This window comes from Engystomops pustulosus, chromosome 9 (assembly GCF_040894005.1).
Source record: "Engystomops pustulosus chromosome 9, aEngPut4.maternal, whole genome shotgun sequence".
In the NCBI taxonomy this organism is placed as follows: Eukaryota; Metazoa; Chordata; class Amphibia; order Anura; family Leptodactylidae; genus Engystomops; species Engystomops pustulosus.
In genome coordinates this window covers 65,184,521-65,202,667 of record NC_092419.1, presented here as the reverse complement: position 1 = coordinate 65,202,667, position 18,147 = coordinate 65,184,521, and the positions used below count along the sequence as shown (strand labels likewise).

General features: G+C 45.7%; 65 pseudogenes; all 65 read right to left on the bottom strand.

Annotated features, from left to right (window-relative positions):
- Positions 1–137: 137 nt before the first annotated feature.
- On the bottom strand, positions 138–256 carry LOC140083618 (5S ribosomal RNA; annotated as a pseudogene).
- Positions 257–326: 70 nt separating this feature from the next.
- On the bottom strand, positions 327–445 carry LOC140093644 (5S ribosomal RNA; annotated as a pseudogene).
- A 251-nt stretch (positions 446–696) lies between these two features.
- On the bottom strand, positions 697–815 carry LOC140086070 (5S ribosomal RNA; annotated as a pseudogene).
- A 70-nt stretch (positions 816–885) lies between these two features.
- On the bottom strand, positions 886–1,004 carry LOC140090629 (5S ribosomal RNA; annotated as a pseudogene).
- A 309-nt stretch (positions 1,005–1,313) lies between these two features.
- LOC140087047 (5S ribosomal RNA) lies at positions 1,314–1,432 on the bottom strand (annotated as a pseudogene).
- Positions 1,433–1,502: 70 nt separating this feature from the next.
- LOC140097661 (5S ribosomal RNA) lies at positions 1,503–1,621 on the bottom strand (annotated as a pseudogene).
- Positions 1,622–1,691: 70 nt separating this feature from the next.
- Positions 1,692–1,810, bottom strand: LOC140093642 (5S ribosomal RNA; annotated as a pseudogene).
- Positions 1,811–2,061: 251 nt separating this feature from the next.
- LOC140086069 (5S ribosomal RNA) lies at positions 2,062–2,180 on the bottom strand (annotated as a pseudogene).
- Positions 2,181–2,250: 70 nt separating this feature from the next.
- On the bottom strand, positions 2,251–2,369 carry LOC140090628 (5S ribosomal RNA; annotated as a pseudogene).
- A 309-nt stretch (positions 2,370–2,678) lies between these two features.
- LOC140079535 (5S ribosomal RNA) lies at positions 2,679–2,797 on the bottom strand (annotated as a pseudogene).
- A 70-nt stretch (positions 2,798–2,867) lies between these two features.
- On the bottom strand, positions 2,868–2,986 carry LOC140097647 (5S ribosomal RNA; annotated as a pseudogene).
- A 251-nt stretch (positions 2,987–3,237) lies between these two features.
- Positions 3,238–3,356, bottom strand: LOC140093641 (5S ribosomal RNA; annotated as a pseudogene).
- A 70-nt stretch (positions 3,357–3,426) lies between these two features.
- On the bottom strand, positions 3,427–3,545 carry LOC140088238 (5S ribosomal RNA; annotated as a pseudogene).
- A 258-nt stretch (positions 3,546–3,803) lies between these two features.
- On the bottom strand, positions 3,804–3,922 carry LOC140083616 (5S ribosomal RNA; annotated as a pseudogene).
- Positions 3,923–3,992: 70 nt separating this feature from the next.
- Positions 3,993–4,111, bottom strand: LOC140093640 (5S ribosomal RNA; annotated as a pseudogene).
- Positions 4,112–4,181: 70 nt separating this feature from the next.
- LOC140097831 (5S ribosomal RNA) lies at positions 4,182–4,300 on the bottom strand (annotated as a pseudogene).
- Positions 4,301–4,559: 259 nt separating this feature from the next.
- On the bottom strand, positions 4,560–4,678 carry LOC140095503 (5S ribosomal RNA; annotated as a pseudogene).
- Positions 4,679–4,748: 70 nt separating this feature from the next.
- On the bottom strand, positions 4,749–4,867 carry LOC140084148 (5S ribosomal RNA; annotated as a pseudogene).
- Positions 4,868–5,126: 259 nt separating this feature from the next.
- On the bottom strand, positions 5,127–5,245 carry LOC140084147 (5S ribosomal RNA; annotated as a pseudogene).
- Positions 5,246–5,315: 70 nt separating this feature from the next.
- Positions 5,316–5,434, bottom strand: LOC140085438 (5S ribosomal RNA; annotated as a pseudogene).
- Positions 5,435–5,504: 70 nt separating this feature from the next.
- On the bottom strand, positions 5,505–5,623 carry LOC140095764 (5S ribosomal RNA; annotated as a pseudogene).
- Positions 5,624–5,693: 70 nt separating this feature from the next.
- LOC140097635 (5S ribosomal RNA) lies at positions 5,694–5,812 on the bottom strand (annotated as a pseudogene).
- A 251-nt stretch (positions 5,813–6,063) lies between these two features.
- LOC140086068 (5S ribosomal RNA) lies at positions 6,064–6,182 on the bottom strand (annotated as a pseudogene).
- Positions 6,183–6,252: 70 nt separating this feature from the next.
- On the bottom strand, positions 6,253–6,371 carry LOC140090627 (5S ribosomal RNA; annotated as a pseudogene).
- Positions 6,372–6,680: 309 nt separating this feature from the next.
- Positions 6,681–6,799, bottom strand: LOC140095035 (5S ribosomal RNA; annotated as a pseudogene).
- Positions 6,800–6,869: 70 nt separating this feature from the next.
- LOC140097622 (5S ribosomal RNA) lies at positions 6,870–6,988 on the bottom strand (annotated as a pseudogene).
- Positions 6,989–7,239: 251 nt separating this feature from the next.
- On the bottom strand, positions 7,240–7,358 carry LOC140093639 (5S ribosomal RNA; annotated as a pseudogene).
- A 70-nt stretch (positions 7,359–7,428) lies between these two features.
- Positions 7,429–7,547, bottom strand: LOC140088237 (5S ribosomal RNA; annotated as a pseudogene).
- A 258-nt stretch (positions 7,548–7,805) lies between these two features.
- Positions 7,806–7,924, bottom strand: LOC140083615 (5S ribosomal RNA; annotated as a pseudogene).
- Positions 7,925–7,994: 70 nt separating this feature from the next.
- Positions 7,995–8,113, bottom strand: LOC140093638 (5S ribosomal RNA; annotated as a pseudogene).
- Positions 8,114–8,364: 251 nt separating this feature from the next.
- Positions 8,365–8,483, bottom strand: LOC140086066 (5S ribosomal RNA; annotated as a pseudogene).
- A 70-nt stretch (positions 8,484–8,553) lies between these two features.
- On the bottom strand, positions 8,554–8,672 carry LOC140090626 (5S ribosomal RNA; annotated as a pseudogene).
- Positions 8,673–8,981: 309 nt separating this feature from the next.
- Positions 8,982–9,100, bottom strand: LOC140079534 (5S ribosomal RNA; annotated as a pseudogene).
- A 70-nt stretch (positions 9,101–9,170) lies between these two features.
- LOC140093637 (5S ribosomal RNA) lies at positions 9,171–9,289 on the bottom strand (annotated as a pseudogene).
- A 251-nt stretch (positions 9,290–9,540) lies between these two features.
- On the bottom strand, positions 9,541–9,659 carry LOC140086065 (5S ribosomal RNA; annotated as a pseudogene).
- A 70-nt stretch (positions 9,660–9,729) lies between these two features.
- Positions 9,730–9,848, bottom strand: LOC140090623 (5S ribosomal RNA; annotated as a pseudogene).
- Positions 9,849–10,157: 309 nt separating this feature from the next.
- On the bottom strand, positions 10,158–10,276 carry LOC140079533 (5S ribosomal RNA; annotated as a pseudogene).
- Positions 10,277–10,346: 70 nt separating this feature from the next.
- LOC140097610 (5S ribosomal RNA) lies at positions 10,347–10,465 on the bottom strand (annotated as a pseudogene).
- Positions 10,466–10,716: 251 nt separating this feature from the next.
- LOC140093636 (5S ribosomal RNA) lies at positions 10,717–10,835 on the bottom strand (annotated as a pseudogene).
- A 447-nt stretch (positions 10,836–11,282) lies between these two features.
- LOC140083614 (5S ribosomal RNA) lies at positions 11,283–11,401 on the bottom strand (annotated as a pseudogene).
- A 70-nt stretch (positions 11,402–11,471) lies between these two features.
- On the bottom strand, positions 11,472–11,590 carry LOC140093634 (5S ribosomal RNA; annotated as a pseudogene).
- Positions 11,591–11,899: 309 nt separating this feature from the next.
- LOC140079532 (5S ribosomal RNA) lies at positions 11,900–12,018 on the bottom strand (annotated as a pseudogene).
- A 70-nt stretch (positions 12,019–12,088) lies between these two features.
- Positions 12,089–12,207, bottom strand: LOC140085917 (5S ribosomal RNA; annotated as a pseudogene).
- A 251-nt stretch (positions 12,208–12,458) lies between these two features.
- LOC140093633 (5S ribosomal RNA) lies at positions 12,459–12,577 on the bottom strand (annotated as a pseudogene).
- A 70-nt stretch (positions 12,578–12,647) lies between these two features.
- On the bottom strand, positions 12,648–12,766 carry LOC140088236 (5S ribosomal RNA; annotated as a pseudogene).
- Positions 12,767–13,024: 258 nt separating this feature from the next.
- LOC140098393 (5S ribosomal RNA) lies at positions 13,025–13,143 on the bottom strand (annotated as a pseudogene).
- A 70-nt stretch (positions 13,144–13,213) lies between these two features.
- LOC140093632 (5S ribosomal RNA) lies at positions 13,214–13,332 on the bottom strand (annotated as a pseudogene).
- A 309-nt stretch (positions 13,333–13,641) lies between these two features.
- LOC140079531 (5S ribosomal RNA) lies at positions 13,642–13,760 on the bottom strand (annotated as a pseudogene).
- Positions 13,761–13,830: 70 nt separating this feature from the next.
- Positions 13,831–13,949, bottom strand: LOC140097598 (5S ribosomal RNA; annotated as a pseudogene).
- Positions 13,950–14,200: 251 nt separating this feature from the next.
- Positions 14,201–14,319, bottom strand: LOC140093630 (5S ribosomal RNA; annotated as a pseudogene).
- A 70-nt stretch (positions 14,320–14,389) lies between these two features.
- On the bottom strand, positions 14,390–14,508 carry LOC140088234 (5S ribosomal RNA; annotated as a pseudogene).
- A 258-nt stretch (positions 14,509–14,766) lies between these two features.
- LOC140081724 (5S ribosomal RNA) lies at positions 14,767–14,885 on the bottom strand (annotated as a pseudogene).
- Positions 14,886–14,955: 70 nt separating this feature from the next.
- Positions 14,956–15,074, bottom strand: LOC140083363 (5S ribosomal RNA; annotated as a pseudogene).
- A 251-nt stretch (positions 15,075–15,325) lies between these two features.
- LOC140097469 (5S ribosomal RNA) lies at positions 15,326–15,444 on the bottom strand (annotated as a pseudogene).
- A 70-nt stretch (positions 15,445–15,514) lies between these two features.
- On the bottom strand, positions 15,515–15,633 carry LOC140097586 (5S ribosomal RNA; annotated as a pseudogene).
- Positions 15,634–15,703: 70 nt separating this feature from the next.
- LOC140088232 (5S ribosomal RNA) lies at positions 15,704–15,822 on the bottom strand (annotated as a pseudogene).
- A 70-nt stretch (positions 15,823–15,892) lies between these two features.
- On the bottom strand, positions 15,893–16,011 carry LOC140097574 (5S ribosomal RNA; annotated as a pseudogene).
- Positions 16,012–16,081: 70 nt separating this feature from the next.
- Positions 16,082–16,200, bottom strand: LOC140099171 (5S ribosomal RNA; annotated as a pseudogene).
- Positions 16,201–16,451: 251 nt separating this feature from the next.
- LOC140086584 (5S ribosomal RNA) lies at positions 16,452–16,570 on the bottom strand (annotated as a pseudogene).
- A 70-nt stretch (positions 16,571–16,640) lies between these two features.
- Positions 16,641–16,759, bottom strand: LOC140097562 (5S ribosomal RNA; annotated as a pseudogene).
- Positions 16,760–16,829: 70 nt separating this feature from the next.
- Positions 16,830–16,948, bottom strand: LOC140097550 (5S ribosomal RNA; annotated as a pseudogene).
- A 251-nt stretch (positions 16,949–17,199) lies between these two features.
- LOC140086063 (5S ribosomal RNA) lies at positions 17,200–17,318 on the bottom strand (annotated as a pseudogene).
- Positions 17,319–17,388: 70 nt separating this feature from the next.
- On the bottom strand, positions 17,389–17,507 carry LOC140090622 (5S ribosomal RNA; annotated as a pseudogene).
- Positions 17,508–17,816: 309 nt separating this feature from the next.
- On the bottom strand, positions 17,817–17,935 carry LOC140079530 (5S ribosomal RNA; annotated as a pseudogene).
- Positions 17,936–18,005: 70 nt separating this feature from the next.
- LOC140097536 (5S ribosomal RNA) lies at positions 18,006–18,124 on the bottom strand (annotated as a pseudogene).
- Between the last annotated feature and the right edge of the window lie 23 nt (positions 18,125–18,147).

Here is an 18,147-nt window from a genome sequence, read left to right as displayed (position 1 = left end):
GCCTTAAGCTGCATTGCTGCTGCGATCTGACGAGAGCAGGAACATTCATCTTAGAATGGCCGTTGACAGCAGCTGTTCAATTTGAACCTTCTTTTACTATCTCATAGAGAAACTAACACAATTTTCAGGTTCAAAAAGGTCAACGGAGCTTGGGATTCCCAGCCAGTCTCCCATGCTGGTACTTGCCAAGCCTTAAGCTGCATTGCTGCTGCGATCTGACGAGAGCAGGCACATTCAGCTTAGAATGGCCGTTGACAGCAGCTGTTCAATTTGAACCTTCTTTTACTATCTCATAGAGAAACTAACACAATTTTCAGGTTCAAAAAGGTCAACGGAACTTGGGATTCCCAGCCAGTCTCCCATGCTGGTACTTGCCAAGCCTTAAGCTGCATTGCTGCTGCAATCTGACGAGAGCAGGCACATTCAGCTTAGAATTGCCGTTGACAGCAGCTGTTCAATTTGAACCTTCTTTTACTATCTCATAGAGAAACTAACACAATTTTCAGGTTCAAAAAGGTCAACGGAACTTGGGATTCGCAGCCAGTCTCCCATGCTGGTACTTGCCAAGCCTTAAGCTGCTGCGATCTGACAAGAGCAGGCACATTCAGCTTAGAATGGCCGTTGACAGCAGCTGTTCAGTTTGAACCTTCTTTTACTATCTCATAGAGAAACTAACACAATTTTCAGGTTCAGAAAGGTAAACGGAACTTGGGATTCCCAGCCAGTCTCCCATGCTGGTACTTGCCAAGCCTTAAGCTGCATTGCTGCTGCGATCTGACGAGAGCAGGCACATTCAGCTTAGAATGGCCGTTGACAGCAGCTGTTCAATTTGAACTTTCTTTTACTATTTCATAGAAAAACTAACACAATTTTCAGGTTCAAAAAGGTCAACAGAACTTGGGATTTCCAGCCAGTCTCCCATGCTGGTACTTGCCAAGCCTTAAGCTGCATTGCTGCTGCGATCTGACGAGAGCAGGCACATTCAGCTTAGAATGGCCGTTGACAGCAGCTGTTCAATTTGAACCTTCTTTTACTATCTCATAGAGAAACTAACACAATTTTCAGGTTCAAAAAGGTCAACGGAACTTGGGATTCCCAGCCAGTCTCCCATGCTGGTACTTGCCAAGCCTTAAGCTACATTGCTGCTGGATTCCCAGCCAGTCTCCCATGCTGGTACTTGCCAAGCCTTAAGCTGCTGCGATCTGACGAGAGCAGGCACATTCAGCTTAGAATGGCCGTTGACAGCAGCTGTTCAATTTGAACCTTCTTTTACTATCTCATAGAGAAACTAACACAATTTTCAGGTTCAAAAAGGTCGACAGAACTTGGGATTCCCAGCCAGTCTCCCATGCTGGTACTTGCCAAGCCTTAAGCTGCATTGCTGCTGCGATCTGACGAGAGCAGGCACATTCAGCTTAGAATGGCCGTTGACAGCAGCTGTTCAATTTGAACCTTCTTTTACTATCTCATAGAGAAACTAACACAATTTTCAGGTTCAAAAAGGTCAACGGAACTTGGGATTCCCAGCCAGTCTCCCATGCTGGTACTTGCCAAGCCTTAAGCTGCATTGCTGCTGCGATCTGACGAGAGCAGGCACATTCAGCTTAGAATGGCCGTTGACAGCAGCTGTTCAATTTGAACCTTCTTTTACTATCTCATAGAGAAACTAACACAATTTTCAGGTTCATAAAGGTCAACGGAACTTGGGATTCCCAGCCAGTCTCCCATGCTGGTACTTGCCAAGCCTTAAGCTGCATTGCTGCTGCAATCTGACGAGAGCAGGCACATTCAGCTTAGAATTGCCGTTGACAGCAGCTGTTCAATTTGAACCTTCTTTTACTATCTCATAGAGAAACTAACACAATTTTCAGGTTCAAAAAGGTCAACGGAACTTGGGATTCGCAGCCAGTCTCCCATGCTGGTACTTGCCAAGCCTTAAGCTGCTGCGATCTGACAAGAGCAGGCACATTCAGCTTAGAATGGCCGTTGACAGCAGCTGTTCAGTTTGAACCTTCTTTTACTATCTCATAGAGAAACTAACACAATTTTCAGGTTCAGAAAGGTAAACGGAACTTGGGATTCCCAGCCAGTCTCCCATGCTGGTACTTGCCAAGCCTTAAGCTGCATTGCTGCTGCGATCTGACGAGAGCAGGCACATTCAGCTTAGAATGGCCGTTGACAGCAGCTGTTCAATTTGAACTTTCTTTTACTATCTCATAGAAAAACTAACACAATTTTCAGGTTCAAAAAGGTCAACAGAACTTGGGATTTCCAGCCAGTCTCCCATGCTGGTACTTGCCAAGCCTTAAGCTGCATTGCTGCTGCGATCTGACGAGAGCAGGCACATTCAGCTTAGAATGGCCGTTGACAGCAGCTGTTCAATTTGAACCTTCTTTTACTATCTCATAGAGAAACTAACACAATTTTCAGGTTCAAAAAGGTCAACGGAACTTGGGATTCCCAGCCAGTCTCCCATGCTGGTACTTGCCAAGCCTTAAGCTACATTGCTGCTGGATTCCCAGCCAGTCTCCCATGCTGGTACTTGCCAAGCCTTAAGCTGCTGCGATCTGACGAGAGCAGGCACATTCAGCTTAGAATGGCCGTTGACAGCAGCTGTTCAATTTGAACCTTCTTTTACTATCTCATAGAGAAACTAACACAATTTTCAGGTTCAAAAAGGTCAACAGAACTTGGGATTCCCAGCCAGTCTCCCATGCTGGTACTTGCCAAGCCTTAAGCTGCATTGCTGCTGCGATCTGACGAGAGCAGGCACATTCAGCTTAGAATGGCCGTTGACAGCAGCTGTTCAATTTGAACCTTCTTTTACTATCTCATAGAGAAACTAACACAATTTTCAGGTTCAAAAAGGTCAACGGAACTTGGGATTCCCAGCCAGTCTCCCATGCTGGTACTTGCCAAGCCTTAAGCTGCATTGCTGCTGCGATCTGACGAGAGCAGGCACATTCAGCTTAGAATGGCCGTTGACAGCAGCTGTTCAATTTGAACCTTCTTTTACTATCTCATAGAGAAACTAACACAATTTTCAGGTTCAAAAAGGTCAACGGAACTTGGGATTCCCAGCCAGTCTCCCATGCTGGTACTTGCCAAGCCTTAAGCTGCTGCGATCTGAGGAGAGCAGGCACATTCAGCTTAAAATGGCCGTTGACAGCAGCTGTTCAATTTGAACCTTCTTTTACTATCTCATAGAGAAACTAACACAATTTTCAGGTTCAAAAAGGTCAACGGAACTTGGGATTCCCAGCCAGTCTCCCATGCTGGTACTTGCCAAGCCTTAAGCTGCATTGCTGCTGCAATCTGACGAGAGCAGGCACATTCAGCTTAGAATTGCCGTTGACAGCAGCTGTTCAATTTGAACCTTCTTTTACTATCTCATAGAGAAACTAACACAATTTTCAGGTTCAAAAAGGTCAACGGAACTTGGGATTCGCAGCCAGTCTCCCATGCTGGTACTTGCCAAGCCTTAAGCTGCATTGCTGCTGCGATCTGACGAGAGCAGGCACATTCAGCTTAGAATGGCCGTTGACAGCAGCTGCCTAATTTCTACTTTCTTTTACTATCTCATAGAGAAACTAACACAATTTTCAGGTTCAAAAAGGTCAACGGAACTTGGGATTCCCAGCCAGTCTCCATGCTGGTACTTGCCAAGCCTTAAGCTGCATTGCTGCTGCGATCTGACGAGAGCAGGAACATTCATCTTAGAATGGCCGTTGACAGCAGCTGTTCAATTTGAACCTTCTTTTACTATCTCATAGAGAAACTAACACAATTTTCAGGTTCAAAAAGGTCAACGGAGCTTGGGATTCCCAGCCAGTCTCCCATGCTGGTACTTGCCAAGCCTTAAGCTGCATTGCTGCTGCGATCTGACGAGAGCAGGCACATTCAGCTTAGAATGGCCGTTGACAGCAGCTGTTCAATTTGAACCTTCTTTTACTATCTCATAGAGAAACTAACACAATTTTCAGGTTCAAAAAGGTCAACGGAACTTGGGATTCCCAGCCAGTCTCCCATGCTGGTACTTGCCAAGCCTTAAGCTGCATTGCTGCTGCAATCTGACGAGAGCAGGCACATTCAGCTTAGAATTGCCGTTGACAGCAGCTGTTCAATTTGAACCTTCTTTTACTATCTCATAGAGAAACTAACACAATTTTCAGGTTCAAAAAGGTCAACGGAACTTGGGATTCCCAGCCAGTCTCCCATGCTGGTACTTGCCAAGCCTTAAGCTGCATTGCTGCTGCGATCTGACAAGAGCAGGCACATTCAGCTTAGAATGGCTGTTGACAGCAGCTGTTCAGTTTGAACCTTCTTTTACTATCTCATAGAGAAACTAACACAATTTTCAGGTTCAAAAAGGTCAACGGAACTTGGGATTCCCAGCCAGTCTCCCATGCTGGTACTTGCAAAGCTTTAAGCTGCATTGCTGCTGCGATCTGAGGAGAGCACGCACATTCAGCTTAGAATGGCCGTTGACAGCAGCTGTTCAATTTGAACCTTCTTTTACTATCTCATAGAGTAACTAACACAATTTTCAGGTTCAAAAAGGTCAACGGAACTTGGGATTCACAGCCAGTCTCCCATGCTGGTACTTGCCAAGCCTTAAGCTGCATTGCTGCTGCGATCTGACGAGAGCAGGCACATTCATCTTAGAATGGCCGTTGACAGCAGCTGTTCAATTTGAACCTTCTTTTACTATCTCATAGAGAAACTAACACAATTTTCAGGTTCAAAAAGGTCAACGGAACTTGGGATTCCCAGCCAGTCTCCCATGCTGGTACTTGCCAAGCCTTAAGCTGCATTGATGCTGCGATCTGACGAGAGCAGGCACATTCAGCTTAGAATGGCCGTTGACAGCAGCTGTTTAGTTTGAACCTTCTTTTACCATCTTTGACAGAGAAACTAACAATTTTCAGGTTCAAAAAGATCAACGGAACTTGGGATTCGCAGCCAGTCTCCCATGCTGGTACTTGCCAAGCCTTAAGCCGCATCGCTGCTGTGATCCGACAAGAGCACTCACATTCAGCTTAGAATGGCCATTGACAGCAGCTGTTCAATTTGAACCTTCTTTTACCATCTTTGACAGAGAAACTAACAATTTTCAGGTTCAAAAAGGTCAACGGAACTTGGGATTCCCAGCCAGTCTCCCATGCTGGTACTTGCCAAGCCTTAAGCTGCATTGATGCTGCGATCTGACGAGAGCAGGCACATTCAGCTTAGAATGGCCGTTGACAGCAGCTGTTCAGTTTGAACCTTCTTTTACTATCTTATAGAGAAACTAACACAATTTTCAGGTTCAAAAAGGTCAACGGAACTTGGGATTCCCAGCCAGTCTCCCATGTTGGTACTTGCCAAGCCTTAAGCTGCATTGCTGCTGCGATCCGACGAGAGCAGGCACATTCAGCTTAGAATGGCCGTTGACAGCAGCAGTTCAATTTGAACCTTCTTTTACCATCTTTGACAGAGAAACTAACAATTTTCAGGTTCAAAAAGGTCAACAGAACATGGGATTCCCAGCCAGTCTCCCATGCTGGTACTTGCCAAGCCTTAATCTGCATTGCTGCTGCGATCTGACGAGAGCAGGCACATTCAGCTTAGAATGGCCGTTGACAGCAGCTGTTCAATTTGAACCTTCTTTTATTATCTCATAGAGAAACTAACACAATTTTCAGGTTCAAAAAGGTCAACGGAACTTGGGATTCCCAGCCAGTCTCCCATGCTGGTACTTGCCAAGCCTTAAGCTGCATTGCTGCTGCGATCTGACGAGAGCAGGCACATTCAGCTTAGAATGGCCGTTGACAGCAGCTGTTCAATTTGAACCTTCTTTTACTATCTCATAGAGAAACTAACACAATTTTCAGGTTCAAAAAGGTCAACGGAACTTGGGATTCCCAGCCAGTCTCCCATGCTGGTACTTGCCAAGCCTTAAGCTGCTGCGATCTGACAAGAGCAGGCACATTCAGCTTAGAATGGCCGTTGACAGCAGCTGTTCAGTTTGAACCTTCTTTTACTATCTCATAGAGAAACTAACACAATTTTCAGGTTCAGAAAGGTAAACGGAACTTGGGATTCCCAGCCAGTCTCCCATGCTGGTACTTGCCAAGCCTTAAGCTGCATTGCTGCTGCGATCTGACGAGAGCAGGCACATTCAGCTTAGAATGGCCGTTGACAGCAGCTGTTCAATTTGAACTTTCTTTTACTATCTCATAGAAAAACTAACACAATTTTCAGGTTCAAAAAGGTCAACAGAACTTGGGATTTCCAGCCAGTCTCCCATGCTGGTACTTGCCAAGCCTTAAGCTGCATTGCTGCTGCGATCTGACGAGAGCAGGCACATTCAGCTTAGAATGGCCGTTGACAGCAGCTGTTCAATTTGAACCTTCTTTTACTATCTCATAGAGAAACTAACACAATTTTCAGGTTCAAAAAGGTCAACGGAACTTGGGATTCCCAGCCAGTCTCCCATGCTGGTACTTGCCAAGCCTTAAGCTACATTGCTGCTGGATTCCCAGCCAGTCTCCCATGCTGGTACTTGCCAAGCCTTAAGCTGCTGCGATCTGACGAGAGCAGGCACATTCAGCTTAGAATGGCCGTTGACAGCAGCTGTTCAATTTGAACCTTCTTTTACTATCTCATAGAGAAACTAACACAATTTTCAGGTTCAAAAAGGTCAACAGAACTTGGGATTCCCAGCCATTCTCCCATGCTGGTACTTGCCAAGCCTTAAGCTGCATTGCTGCTGCGATCTGACGAGAGCAGGCACATTCAGCTTAGAATGGCCGTTGACAGCAGCTGTTCAATTTGAACCTTCTTTTACTATCTCATAGAGAAACTAACACAATTTTCAGGTTCAAAAAGGTCAACGGAACTTGGGATTCCCAGCCAGTCTCCCATGCTGGTACTTGCCAAGCCTTAAGCTGCATTGCTGCTGCGATCTGACGAGAGCAGGCACATTCAGCTTAGAATGGCCGTTGACAGCAGCTGTTCAATTTGAACCTTCTTTTACTATCTCATAGAGAAACTAACACAATTTTCAGGTTCAAAAAGGTCAACGGAACTTGGGATTCCCAGCCAGTCTCCCATGCTGGTACTTGCCAAGCCTTAAGCTGCTGCGATCTGACGAGAGCAGGCACATTCAGCTTAAAATGGCCGTTGACAGCAGCTGTTCAATTTGAACCTTCTTTTACTATCTCATAGAGAAACTAACACAATTTTCAGGTTCAAAAAGGTCAACGGAACTTGGGATTCCCAGCCAGTCTCCCATGCTGGTACTTGCCAAGCCTTAAGCTGCATTGCTGCTGCAATCTGACGAGAGCAGGCACATTCAGCTTAGAATTGCCGTTGACAGCAGCTGTTCAATTTGAACCTTCTTTTACTATCTCATAGAGAAACTAACACAATTTTCAGGTTCAAAAAGGTCAACGGAACTTGGGATTCGCAGCCAGTCTCCCATGCTGGTACTTGCCAAGCCTTAAGCTGCATTGCTGCTGCGATCTGACGAGAGCAGGCACATTCAGCTTAGAATGGCCGTTGACAGCAGCTGCCTAATTTCTACTTTCTTTTACTATCTCATAGAGAAACTAACACAATTTTCAGGTTCAAAAAGGTCAACGGAACTTGGGATTCCCAGCCAGTCTCCATGCTGGTACTTGCCAAGCCTTAAGCTGCATTGCTGCTGCGATCTGACGAGAGCAGGAACATTCATCTTAGAATGGCCGTTGACAGCAGCTGTTCAATTTGAACCTTCTTTTACTATCTCATAGAGAAACTAACACAATTTTCAGGTTCAAAAAGGTCAACGGAGCTTGGGATTCCCAGCCAGTCTCCCATGCTGGTACTTGCCAAGCCTTAAGCTGCATTGCTGCTGCGATCTGACGAGAGCAGGCACATTCAGCTTAGAATGGCCGTTGACAGCAGCTGTTCAATTTGAACCTTCTTTTACTATCTCATAGAGAAACTAACACAATTTTCAGGTTCAAAAAGGTCAACGGAACTTGGGATTCCCAGCCAGTCTCCCATGCTGGTACTTGCCAAGCCTTAAGCTGCATTGCTGCTGCAATCTGACGAGAGCAGGCACATTCAGCTTAGAATTGCCGTTGACAGCAGCTGTTCAATTTGAACCTTCTTTTACTATCTCATAGAGAAACTAACACAATTTTCAGGTTCAAAAAGGTCAACGGAACTTGGGATTCGCAGCCAGTCTCCCATGCTGGTACTTGCCAAGCCTTAAGCTGCTGCGATCTGACAAGAGCAGGCACATTCAGCTTAGAATGGCCGTTGACAGCAGCTGTTCAGTTTGAACCTTCTTTTACTATCTCATAGAGAAACTAACACAATTTTCAGGTTCAGAAAGGTAAACGGAACTTGGGATTCCCAGCCAGTCTCCCATGCTGGTACTTGCCAAGCCTTAAGCTGCATTGCTGCTGCGATCTGACGAGAGCAGGCACATTCAGCTTAGAATGGCCGTTGACAGCAGCTGTTCAATTTGAACTTTCTTTTACTATCTCATAGAAAAACTAACACAATTTTCAGGTTCAAAAAGGTCAACAGAACTTGGGATTTCCAGCCAGTCTCCCATGCTGGTACTTGCCAAGCCTTAAGCTGCATTGCTGCTGCGATCTGACGAGAGCAGGCACATTCAGCTTAGAATGGCCGTTGACAGCAGCTGTTCAATTTGAACCTTCTTTTACTATCTCATAGAGAAACTAACACAATTTTCAGGTTCAAAAAGGTCAACGGAACTTGGGATTCCCAGCCAGTCTCCCATGCTGGTACTTGCCAAGCCTTAAGCTACATTGCTGCTGGATTCCCAGCCAGTCTCCCATGCTGGTACTTGCCAAGCCTTAAGCTGCTGCGATCTGACGAGAGCAGGCACATTCAGCTTAGAATGGCCGTTGACAGCAGCTGTTCAATTTGAACCTTCTTTTACTATCTCATAGAGAAACTAACACAATTTTCAGGTTCAAAAAGGTCAACAGAACTTGGGATTCCCAGCCAGTCTCCCATGCTGGTACTTGCCAAGCCTTAAGCTGCATTGCTGCTGCGATCTGACGAGAGCAGGCACATTCAGCTTAGAATGGCCGTTGACAGCAGCTGTTCAATTTGAACCTTCTTTTACTATCTCATAGAGAAACTAACACAATTTTCAGGTTCAAAAAGGTCAACGGAACTTGGGATTCCCAGCCAGTCTCCCATGCTGGTACTTGCCAAGCCTTAAGCTGCATTGCTGCTGCAATCTGACGAGAGCAGGCACATTCAGCTTAGAATTGCCGTTGACAGCAGCTGTTCAATTTGAACCTTCTTTTACTATCTCATAGAGAAACTAACACAATTTTCAGGTTCAAAAAGGTCAACGGAACTTGGGATTCGCAGCCAGTCTCCCATGCTGGTACTTGCCAAGCCTTAAGCTGCTGCGATCTGACAAGAGCAGGCACATTCAGCTTAGAATGGCCGTTGACAGCAGCTGTTCAGTTTGAACCTTCTTTTACTATCTCATAGAGAAACTAACACAATTTTCAGGTTCAGAAAGGTAAACGGAACTTGGGATTCCCAGCCAGTCTCCCATGCTGGTACTTGCCAAGCCTTAAGCTGCATTGCTGCTGCGATCTGACGAGAGCAGGCACATTCAGCTTAGAATGGCCGTTGACAGCAGCTGTTCAATTTGAACTTTCTTTTACTATCTCATAGAAAAACTAACACAATTTTCAGGTTCAAAAAGGTCAACAGAACTTGGGATTTCCAGCCAGTCTCCCATGCTGGTACTTGCCAAGCCTTAAGCTGCATTGCTGCTGCGATCTGACGAGAGCAGGCACATTCAGCTTAGAATGGCCGTTGACAGCAGCTGTTCAATTTGAACCTTCTTTTACTATCTCATAGAGAAACTAACACAATTTTCAGGTTCAAAAAGGTCAACGGAACTTGGGATTCCCAGCCAGTCTCCCATGCTGGTACTTGCCAAGCCTTAAGCTACATTGCTGCTGGATTCCCAGCCAGTCTCCCATGCTGGTACTTGCCAAGCCTTAAGCTGCTGCGATCTGACGAGAGCAGGCACATTCAGCTTAGAATGGCCGTTGACAGCAGCTGTTCAATTTAAACCTTCTTTTACTATCTCATAGAGAAACTAACACAATTTTCAGGTTCAAAAAGGTCAACAGAACTTGGGATTCCCAGCCAGTCTCCCATGCTGGTACTTGCCAAGCCTTAAGCTGCATTGCTGCTGCGATCTGACGAGAGCAGGCACATTCAGCTTAGAATGGCCGTTGACAGCAGCTGTTCAATTTGAACCTTCTTTTACTATCTCATAGAGAAACTAACACAATTTTCAGGTTCAAAAAGGTCAACGGAACTTGGGATTCCCAGCCAGTCTCCCATGCTGGTACTTGCCAAGCCTTAAGCTGCATTGCTGCTGCGATCTGACGAGAGCAGGCACATTCAGCTTAGAATGGCCGTTGACAGCAGCTGTTCAATTTGAACCTTCTTTTACTATCTCATAGAGAAACTAACACAATTTTCAGGTTCAAAAAGGTCAACGGAACTTGGGATTCCCAGCCAGTCTCCCATGCTGGTACTTGCCAAGCCTTAAGCTGCTGCGATCTGACGAGAGCAGGCACATTCAGCTTAAAATGGCCGTTGACAGCAGCTGTTCAATTTGAACCTTCTTTTACTATCTCATAGAGAAACTAACACAATTTTCAGGTTCAAAAAGGTCAACGGAACTTGGGATTCCCAGCCAGTCTCCCATGCTGGTACTTGCCAAGCCTTAAGCTGCATTGCTGCTGCAATCTGACGAGAGCAGGCACATTCAGCTTAGAATTGCCGTTGACAGCAGCTGTTCAATTTGAACCTTCTTTTACTATCTCATAGAGAAACTAACACAATTTTCAGGTTCAAAAAGGTCAACGGAACTTGGGATTCGCAGCCAGTCTCGCATGCTGGTACTTGCCAAGCCTTAAGCTGCATTGCTGCTGCGATCTGACGAGAGCAGGCACATTCAGCTTAGAATGGCCGTTGACAGCAGCTGCCTAATTTCTACTTTCTTTTACTATCTCATAGAGAAACTAACACAATTTTCAGGTTCAAAAAGGTCAACGGAACTTGGGATTCCCAGCCAGTCTCCATGCTGGTACTTGCCAAGCCTTAAGCTGCATTGCTGCTGCGATCTGACGAGAGCAGGAACATTCATCTTAGAATGGCCGTTGACAGCAGCTGTTCAATTTGAACCTTCTTTTACTATCTCATAGAGAAACTAACACAATTTTCAGGTTCAAAAAGGTCAACGGAGCTTGGGATTCCCAGCCAGTCTCCCATGCTGGTACTTGCCAAGCCTTAAGCTGCATTGCTGCTGCGATCTGACGAGAGCAGGCACATTCAGCTTAGAATGGCCGTTGACAGCAGCTGTTCAATTTGAACCTTCTTTTACTATCTCATAGAGAAACTAACACAATTTTCAGGTTCAAAAAGGTCAACGGAACTTGGGATTCCCAGCCAGTCTCCCATGCTGGTACTTGCCAAGCCTTAAGCTGCATTGCTGCTGCAATCTGACGAGAGCAGGCACATTCAGCTTAGAATTGCCGTTGACAGCAGCTGTTCAATTTGAACCTTCTTTTACTATCTCATAGAGAAACTAACACAATTTTCAGGTTCAAAAAGGTCAACGGAACTTGGGATTCGCAGCCAGTCTCCCATGCTGGTACTTGCCAAGCCTTAAGCTACATTGCTGCTGGATTCCCAGCCAGTCTCCCATGCTGGTACTTGCCAAGCCTTAAGCTGCTGCGATCTGACGAGAGCAGGCACATTCAGCTTAGAATGGCCGTTGACAGCAGCTGTTCAATTTGAACCTTCTTTTACTATCTCATAGAGAAACTAACACAATTTTCAGGTTCAAAAAGGTCAACAGAACTTGGGATTCCCAGCCAGTCTCCCATGCTGGTACTTGCCAAGCCTTAAGCTGCATTGCTGCTGCGATCTGACGAGAGCAGGCACATTCAGCTTAGAATGGCCGTTGACAGCAGCTGTTCAATTTGAACCTTCTTTTACTATCTCATAGAGAAACTAACACAATTTTCAGGTTCAAAAAGGTCAACGGAACTTGGGATTCCCAGCCAGTCTCCCATGCTGGTACTTGCCAAGCCTTAAGCTGCATTGCTGTTGCGATCTGACGAGAGCAGGCACATTCAGCTTAGAATGGCCGTTGACAGCAGCTGTTCAATTTGAACCTTCTTTTACTATCTCATAGAGAAACTAACACAATTTTCAGGTTCAAAAAGGTCAACGGAACTTGGGATTCCCAGCCAGTCTCCCATGCTGGTACTTGCCAAGCCTTAAGCTGCTGCGATCTGACGAGAGCAGGCACATTCAGCTTAAAATGGCCGTTGACAGCAGCTGTTCAATTTGAACCTTCTTTTACTATCTCATAGAGAAACTAACACAATTTTCAGGTTCAAAAAGGTCAACGGAACTTGGGATTCCCAGCCAGTCTCCCATGCTGGTACTTGCCAAGCCTTAAGCTGCATTGCTGCTGCAATCTGACGAGAGCAGGCACATTCAGCTTAGAATTGCCGTTGACAGCAGCTGTTCAATTTGAACCTTCTTTTACTATCTCATAGAGAAACTAACACAATTTTCAGGTTCAAAAAGGTCAACGGAACTTGGGATTCGCAGCCAGTCTCCCATGCTGGTACTTGCCAAGCCTTAAGCTGCATTGCTGCTGCGATCTGACGAGAGCAGGCACATTCAGCTTAGAATGGCCGTTGACAGCAGCTGCCTAATTTCTACTTTCTTTTACTATCTCATAGAGAAACTAACACAATTTTCAGGTTCAAAAAGGTCAACGGAACTTGGGATTCCCAGCCAGTCTCCATGCTGGTACTTGCCAAGCCTTAAGCTGCATTGCTGCTGCAATCTGACGAGAGCAGGCACATTCAGCTTAGAATTGCCGTTGACAGCAGCTGTTCAATTTGAACCTTCTTTTACTATCTCATAGAGAAACTAACACAATTTTCAGGTTCAAAAAGGTCAACGGAACTTGGGATTCGCAGCCAGTCTCCCATGCTGGTACTTGCCAAGCCTTAAGCTGCATTGCTGCTGCGATCTGACGAGAGCAGGCACATTCAGCTTAGAATGGGCGTTGACAGCAGCTGTTCAATTTGAACCTTCTTTTACTATCTCATAGAGAAACTAACACAATTTTCAGGTTCAAAAAGGTCAACGGAACTTGGGATTCCCAGCCAGTCTCCCATGCTGGTACTTGCCAAGCCTTAAGCTGCATTGCTGCTGCAATCTGACGAGAGCAGGCACATTCAGCTTAGAATTGCCGTTGACAGCAGCTGTTCAATTTGAAACTTCTTTTACTATCTCATAGAGAAACTAACACAATTTTCAGGTTCAAAAAGGTCAACGGAACTTGGGATTCGCAGCCAGTCTCCCATGCTGGTACTTGCCAAGCCTTAAGCTACATTGCTGCTGGATTCCCAGCCAGTCTCCCATGCTGGTACTTGCCAAGCCTTAAGCTGCTGCGATCTGACGAGAGCAGGCACATTCAGCTTAGAATGGCCGTTGACAGCAGCTGTTCAATTTGAACCTTCTTTTACTATCTCATAGAGAAACTAACACAATTTTCAGGTTCAAAAAGGTCAACAGAACTTGGGATTCCCAGCCAGTCTCCCATGCTGGTACTTGCCAAGCCTTAAGCTGCATTGCTGCTGCGATCTGACGAGAGCAGGCACATTCAGCTTAGAATGGCCGTTGACAGCAGCTGTTCAATTTGAACCTTCTTTTACTATCTCATAGAGAAACTAACACAATTTTCAGGTTCAAAAAGGTCAACGGAACTTGGGATTCCCAGCCAGTCTCCCATGCTGGTACTTGCCAAGCCTTAAGCTGCATTGCTGCTGCGATCTGACGAGAGCAGGCACATTCAGCTTAGAATGGCCGTTGACAGCAGCTGTTCAATTTGAACCTTCTTTTACTATCTCATAGAGAAACTAACACAATTTTCAGGTTCAAAAAGGTCAACGGAACTTGGGATTCCCAGCCAGTCTCCCATGCTGGTACTTGCCAAGCCTTAAGCTGCTGCGATCTGACGAGAGCAGGCACATTCAGCTTAAAATGGCCGTTGACAGCAGCTGTTCAATTTGAACCTTCTTTTACTATCTCATAGAGAAACTAACACAATTTTCAGGTTCAAAAAGGTCAACGGAACTTGGGATTCCCAGCCAGTCTCCCATGCTGGTACTTGCCAAGCCTTAAGCTGCATTGCTGCTGCAATCTGACGAGAGCAGGCACATTCAGCTTAGAATTGCCGTTGACAGCAGCTGTTCAATTTGAACCTTCTTTTACTATCTCATAGAGAAACTAACACAATTTTCAGGTTCAAAAAGGTCAACGGAACTTGGGATTCGCAGCCAGTCTCCCATGCTGGTACTTGCCAAGCCTTAAGCTGCATTGCTGCTGCGATCTGACGAGAGCAGGCACATTCAGCTTAGAATGGCCGTTGACAGCAGCTGCCTAATTTCTACTTTCTTTTACTATCTCATAGAGAAACTAACACAATTTTCAGGTTCAAAAAGGTCAACGGAACTTGGGATTCCCAGCCAGTCTCCATGCTGGTACTTGCCAAGCCTTAAGCTGCATTGCTGCTGCGATCTGACGAGAGCAGGAACATTCATCTTAGAATGGCCGTTGACAGCAGCTGTTCAATTTGAACCTTCTTTTACTATCTCATAGAGAAACTAACACAATTTTCAGGTTCAAAAAGGTCAACGGAGCTTGGGATTCCCAGCCAGTCTCCCATGCTGGTACTTGCCAAGCCTTAAGCTGCATTGCTGCTGCGATCTGATGAGAGCAGGCACATTCAGCTTAGAATGGCCGTTGACAGCAGCTGTTCAATTTGAACCTTCTTTTACTATCTCATAGAGAAACTAACACAATTTTCAGGTTCAAAAAGGTCAACGGAACTTGGGATTCCCAGCCAGTCTCCCATGCTGGTACTTGCCAAGCCTTAAGCTGCATTGCTGCTGCGATCTGATGAGAGCAGGCACATTCAGCTTAGAATGGCCGTGGACAGCAGCTGTTCAATTTGAACCTTCTTTTACTATCTCATAGAGAAACTAACACAATTTTCAGGTTCAAAAAGGTCAACGGAACTTGGGATTCCCAGCCAGTCTCCCATGCTGGTACTTGCCAAGCCTTAAGCTGCGGCGATCTCACAAGAGCAGGCACATTCAGCTTAGAATGGCCGTTGACAGCAGCTGTTCAATTTGAACCTTCTTTTACTATCTCATAGAGAAACTAACACAATTTTCAGGTTCAAAAAGGTCAACAGAAGTTGGGATTCCCAGCCAGTCTCCCATGCTGGTACTTGCCAAGCCTTAAGCTGCATTGCTGCTGCGATCTGATGAGAGCAGGCTCATTCAGCTTAGAATGGCCGTTGACAGCAGCTGTTCAATTTGAACCTTCTTTTACTATCTCATAGAGAAAGTAACACAATTTTCAGGTTCAAAAAGGTCAACGGAACTTGGGATTCCCAGCCAGTCTCCCATGCTGGTACTTGCCAAGCCTTAAGCTGCATTGCTGCTGCGATCTGACGAGAGCAGGCACATTCAGCTTAGAATGGCCGTTGACAGCAACTGTTCAGTTTGAACCTTCTTTTACTATCTCATAGAGAAACTAACACAATTTTCAGGTTCAAAAAGGTCAACGGAACTTGGGATTCGCAGCCAGTCTCCCATGCTGGTACTTGCCAAGCCTTAAGCTGCATTGCTGCTGCGATCTGACGAGAGCAGGCACATTCAGCTTAGAATGGCCGTTGACAGCAGCTGTTCAATTTGAACCTTCTTTTACCATCTTTGACAGAGAAACTAACAATTTTCAGGTTCAAAAAGGTCAACGGAACTTGGGATTCCCAGCCAGTCTCCCATGCTGGTACTTGCCAAGCCTTAAGCTGCATTGCTGCTGCGATCTGACGAGAGCAGGCACATTCAGCTTAGAATGGCCGTTGACAGCAGCTTTTCAATTTGAACCTTCTTTTACTATCTCATAGAGAAACTAACACAATTTTCAGGTTCAAAAAGGTCAACGGAACTTGGGATTCCCAGCCAGTCTCCCATGCTGGTACTTGCCAAGCCTTAAGCTGCATTGCTGCTGCGATCTGATGAGAGCAGGCACATTCAGCTTAGAATGGCCGTTGACAGCAGCTGTTCAATTTGAACCTTCTTTTACTATCTCATAGAGAAACTAACACAATTTTCAGGTTCAAAAAGGTCAACGGAACTTGGGATTCCCAGCCAGTCTCCCATGCTGGTACTTGCCAAGCCTTAAGCTGCGGCGATCTGACAAGAGCAGGCACATTCAGCTTAGAATGGCCGTTGACAGCAGCTGTTCAATTTGAACCTTCTTTTACTATCTCATAGAGAAACTAACACAATTTTCAGGTTCAAAAAGGTCAACAGAACTTGGTATTCCCAGCCAGTCTCCCATGCTGGTACTTGCCAAGCCTTAAGCTGCATTGCTGCTGCGATCTGACGAGAGCAGGCACATTCAGCTTAGAATGGCCGTTGACAGCAGCTGTTCAATTTGAACCTTCTTTTATTATCTCATAGAGAAACTAACACAATTTTCAGGTTCAAAAAGGTCAACGGAACTTGGGATTCCCAGCCAGTCTCCCATGCTGGTACTTGCCAAGCCTTAAGCTGCATTGCTGCTGCGATCTGACGAGAGCAGGCACATTCAGCTTAGAATGGCCGTTGACAGCAGCTGTTCAGTTTGAACCTTCTTTTACTATCTCATAGAGAAACTAACACAATTTTCAGGTTCAAAAAGGTCAACGGAACTTGGGATTCCCAGCCAGTCTCCCATGCTGGTACTTGCCAAGCCTTAAGCTGCATTGCTGCTGCGATCTGACGAGAGCAGGCACATTCAGCTTAGAATGGCCGTTGACAGCAGCTGTTCAATTTGAACCTTCTTTTACTATCTCATAGAGAAACTAACACAATTTTCAGGTTCAAAAAGGTAAACGGAACTTGGGATTCCCAGCCAGTCTCCCATGCTGGTACTTGCCAAGCCTTAAGCTGCTGCGATCTGACAAGAGCAGGCACATTCAGCTTAGAATGGCCGTTGACAGCAGCTGTTCAGTTTGAACCTTCTTTTACTATCTCATAGAGAAACTAACACAATTTTCAGGTTCAGAAAGGTAAACGGAACTTGGGATTCCCAGCCAGTCTCCCATGCTGGTACTTGCCAAGCCTTAAGCTGCATTGCTGCTGCGATCTGACGAGAGCAGGCACATTCAGCTTAGAATGGCCGTTGACAGCAGCTGTTCAATTTGAACTTTCTTTTACTATCTCATAGAAAAACTAACACAATTTTCAGGTTCAAAAAGGTCAACAGAACTTGGGATTTCCAGCCAGTCTCCCATGCTGGTACTTGCCAAGCCTTAAGCTGCATTGCTGCTGCGATCTGACGAGAGCAGGCACATTCAGCTTAGAATGGCCGTTGACAGCAGCTGTTCAATTTGAACCTTCTTTTACTATCTCATAGAGAAACTAACACAATTTTCAGGTTCAAAAAAGTTAACGGAACTTGGGATTCCCAGCCAGTCTCCCATGCTGGTACTTGCCAAGCCTTAAGCTACATTGCTGCTGGATTCCCAGCCAGTCTCCCATGCTGGTACTTGCCAAGCCTTAAGCTGCTGCGATCTGACGAGAGCAGGCACATTCAGCTTAGAATGGCCGTTGACAGCAGCTGTTCAATTTGAACCTTCTTTTACTATCTCATAGACAAACTAACACAATTTTCAGGTTCAAAAAGGTCAACAGAACTTGGGATTCCCAGCCAGTCTCCCATGCTGGTACTTGCCAAGCCTTAAGCTGCATTGCTGCTGCGATCTGACGAGAGCAGGCACATTCAGCTTAGAATGGCCGTTGACAGCAGCTGTTCAATTTGAACCTTCTTTTACTATCTCATAGAGAAACTAACACAATTTTCAGGTTCAAAAAGGTCAACGGAACTTGGGATTCCCAGCCAGTCTCCCATGCTGGTACTTGCCAAGCCTTAAGCTGCATTGCTGCTGCGATCTGACGAGAGCAGGCACATTCAGCTTAGAATGGCCGTTGACAGCAGCTGTTCAATTTGAACCTT